Genomic DNA, 4,318 nt, shown 5'->3' with positions numbered 1-4,318 from the left:
AGCCCAAGCCAAACCACCTTCCCTTCCTGCTCAGCCCAAACCCCGGCCCCGCAGCCGCTCCCGGGATCGCTCCCTCCATCCCACGGGATGCCAGGGCCCCGCTCCCAGCCCAGCCCCGCTCGGGAGCACCGGGCTGAGCCTCCCCGGGCGTTACGGGAGCAGCGGCCCCGAGGGGAGGGACGGGAGGAGGAACCAGGAGTGAAACCCCCGCAGGGCTGAGCGCAGGGGCAGGGAGAGGAGAGGACAAGCCGGCCGGGAGGGACGGGCTTTGCCGAGCTCCGGAGAAAATGGTTTGAGTCATTATCAGCGGTAAGGAAAGCTCCGGGGTGAGGCAGGAGAGGCTGGGAGGGGGAGGTTCGTCTCAGTGACTGCTCTGCGTGTTCTGTGGCCTTGCGGGGAGGGAAGGGCTGAGGCCGGAGCGGGTTGGATCGCAGGCAGGACGGCGGGCACAGCAGTGAGATCCCAGCCCCTCCTCTGCTTCTGCCCCGGGCTCCCTGGGGAGGGCTGGTTGGGGTGCTGACAGGTCTCCCCTTCCCCCTCCCCAGCCTGTCGCTACGTGGCCGGGAAGATGAGAACCTTGTGCCAGCGGGAGCAGCAGGACCGACCCCCCTGCCCAGCGCGGGCAGAGCCCCTCGGGCCCCCCCGAGGTAAGTGTGCAGGGATGGGGACACCCAGACCCCCCTGGAACGGGGTGACAACCCCCTCCCAGTGCTGCCCTGCCCGCAGGGGATGCTCGGGGTCCCCATCCCCCCCTGCCTGTGCTCCGGTGACAACAGCCCCAGTGCTGGGGCTAAGAATCATAGAACCCCAGGGGTTGGAAGGGACCTGGAAAGCTCCCCCAGCCCAACCCACCTGCCAGAGCAGGGCAAAAAAAACCTGGGGCAGATCACTCAGAAAGGCATCCAGACAGGTCTTGAAAATCTCCAAAGAAGGAGACTCCACAAACCCTCCGGGCAGCCTGTCCCAGGGCTCTGTCACCCTCGCAGTAAAGGGTTAGTTTTTTCTATCACCCTGCATATTTGAAGTAGAGCCTGGTTGCAAATTTTTAGATGAAAAAGATCATCAGTCTAATTGGATTGAAGGAAAAAAATACTGGACAAGGGTGTGTTAAGTTGGAGGTAGATGGATGCCTTGCACTAAAACACTGTGCCCTGCATAAAATCTTTGGAATGAGGTGGAGTGAAGAGGCTTAGAACAAAGAACACAATTACAGTTGTGGACTCCTTGAAAGGGAAGCAGTTCCCTGTCCTTCTGGAACTGAGGGGCCCAGAACTGGACACAACATTCCAGATGTGACCTCACCAAGGCAGAACAGAGGGGAAGGAGAACCTCTCTTGACCTACCAACCACCCCCTTTCTAATGCACCCCAGGATGCCCTTGGCCTTCTTGGCCACAAGGGCACATTGCTGGCTCAAAAGGAAGAACCGTAACAAGTTGCATAAGTTTCTTTTCTTTCCTGCCTTGTGCCTCCCCTCACCAGGTTTCAGCTCGGCTCAGCCCAGCCCGGCCCCCAGCAAAGAGCAGGAGCAGCCACAGGACTGAGCTGCTGGGGTTTGTCAGGAGAAGGAGCCGTGACCTGGGGCAGCACGGCTCCCCTGCCCAGCCCGGGGTATTGCAGCCCCCCCGCTAAACCGCAGCCCCTGCCCGGGAGCAATCCTGGCCTTTTTTTGCATTTGGGGAAGAAAAACACCGTGTGCCAGTGCAGGGTGGGGGCTGAGCTGCTGGAGAGCAGGGGAGGAGAAAGGGACCTGGGGGTCCTGCTGGGCAGGAGGATGAGCATGACCAGCAATGTGCCCTTGTGGCCAAGAAGGCCAAGGGCATCTGGGGTGCATTAGAAAGGGGGTGGTTAGTAGGTCAGGGAGGTTCTCCTCCCCCTCTGTTACATAAATTGTAACACATAAATGTTACAATGCTGCAATGAGGAAGAACCACCACAAGAATGCTGCCATTGTGGCTTTCTGTAGAGCACTGGGCAGGGACACATGACAATTGAACTCTAATCTAGCTTCTGCTTTTAGTGCTGATACAAAATGGAAACTCTCTCCATCTCAGCACCTGTTTCACTAACAGTGAAAGAGGAACAATGATGCAGACCTGTTTGTGACGTTCTGTGTGTTGAGCAGACTAAATGTGGAAGGTACATGTTAGAAGAGCTTATGCTGCCTGTGAGAAATGTTTGTGGCACCAAGGAACAGATCCTTCAGTGAAGCACAGTTTGTTTACACTCTGCCCTGGGCCAGGCTGCCCAGAGAGGCTGTGGAGTCTCCTTCTCTGGAGACATTCCAACCCCCCTGGCCACGTTCCTGTGTGATGTGCTCTGGGTGCCCCTGCTCTGGCAGGGGGGTTGGGCTGGGGGAGCTTTCGAGGTCCTTTCCAAGCCCTGGGGTTCTGTGGATTCTGTGTGATTCCTGGCTGCCAACCTGCCCCAGCCCCTTCCCAGCCCGTTTACACAACATAATTCACAATGACTTTACAGATCACTCGTGATACCCCCGAGAGCAGCTGCTCCTCCACCCCCAGCCCAGTACATCCAGGCCCTTCCTGGCTCCTCATCCCTGCTCCAGCCACCAGGGCTGCTCACCAGGGAGCTCCTCCACCTCCCAGCCCTGCTGCTCAGCCCTAACAGCTGACAAAGTTTTGAACAGCAGACAAGGAAAGCTCTGCCCCACCAAGACCAGTTTCACTGGTTCAGCTGAGTCACCCCTGGGTTCTCCTGTGAGAACAGTGCCCAGAGCTGCACCCAGCCCAGGAGCACATTCCTGGGCAGCCTCCACCAGGGTCAGGTTGTACCTCATGATCTCCTACCTCTGCCAGGAGCTGGGAGCTGTCAGCAGAGCCTCAGAGGGAAGGGGCAGGGCTGAGCCAGTCTCTTCCTGCTGCTCCCATGGGCAAAGGGAGGAAAGGGAACTACATAGCAAGGGCATCCTGGAAAACAACTCACACCTTTCCCCTAAAATAACAGCTAGAACAAGGGAAGCAGGTGTGGGAAAGGGGATGTCTCCTTTCACTGATGCCCTAATTAAATGCACACGAAGAAAAATTACTCATCTGGCCTGTGATGGGAGCCAGGACTTTGCAGAGGCCCCAAACGGGAGGATCCAGGCAGGCACTTGGGTGTACGAGTGAGAGGAGTCAAACTCCTCCCTCCAGCAAAGAAGTCAAGCTCCTCTCTGCAGTTAATTGCCGGGTGTTAATTGCACTCAGGGGAGCTGCTCAGCTGGCACTAGCAGGAGGCCTGGCCTGGCAGATTGGGAACTCTGCCCCCCCCCCAGCTTTGTGGGTTTGGGGGCTGCAGGGGCCTGTGAGAGGCCGTGTGGAGGGGGAACTGCAGGGGGGTCTTCATCACAGAGCAGTGAGCTCTGCAGCACCCCAGGGAGCCCCAGCCCAGGGCAAGGCACCAGGGGCAGCAGGAGCATGCAGTTCAGCAGAGGACAGACCTGGCTGGGAAATGGGGATGACCTGGGAGGCACCAGCCCTGTCCAGGTGACAGCGTGGGAACTGGGGAGCTTTATCCCTTGGCCCAGCTCCCTCACACTGACCTGATCTTGCTTACGGTTCCTATGAGGAGGATTTCCGAGCACCTGGCCAGTTCACACCCCAGCCTTGTCCCATCAGCAACAATCTTTCCCTGTGGCTAATCCTGAATCTCACTCTTCTCTCCAATGCTTGTGCATTTGCAGAGGTAAAGGCAGAGGTGTCAGCAGCCCCTCAAGCAAGACCCTCACTTCCCAGGAACCATGATCCCATCCAAGACCAGCCCTGCAGATCCTGAGGGTAAAAGCCCTTGTGGTCCTCCCCTGAAGACCATGAGTTTTCTCCCCACCAGTTCCTCCAGGGTATCATTTTGCTGGGAACCCTGCAGCCCAGGGATTGGAAAGTAGCAGCAAATCCCTCTTGTATCTGCTCTCAACACAGAACCACAACAATATGAAACATCCTCATCAGTCTCTCATTACCAGAAATTTCTAGCTGGCAGGAAAGAAAAAAAAAGATTGCTTATGTGTGTCAGATGCTCCTGGCAACTTTGGGCCATGGAGCACCAGGGGATGAGATGAGCCACTGCATCCTAGCAGTAAATTGGATTTTTTTTATACTGTGAAGCCAAACTGTGCCCCCAGTGATCCTGCTAAATGTTCAGACAATTTCTGTGAAGGTAAAAGCAGCTCCTGAGCTTGAGGAAAGAGCCTTAGAACTGAGGTCTGTGGAAATCCCACCAGGTTTTGTAAAAGGCCCTTTCCTGGTGAGCCTGTCCTGCCTGGTTGGCCAGCAGGCCCAGAGCAGAGGGCTGCAGGGGCCACAGCACCCCCCCCCACCCCC

The sequence above is a fragment of the Chaetura pelagica genome, unplaced genomic scaffold, assembly GCF_000747805.2.
Source record: "Chaetura pelagica isolate M959 unplaced genomic scaffold, ChaPel_1.0 scaffold132, whole genome shotgun sequence".
In the NCBI taxonomy this organism is placed as follows: Eukaryota; Metazoa; Chordata; class Aves; order Apodiformes; family Apodidae; genus Chaetura; species Chaetura pelagica.
Note: the sequence above shows the minus strand (reverse complement) of the source record.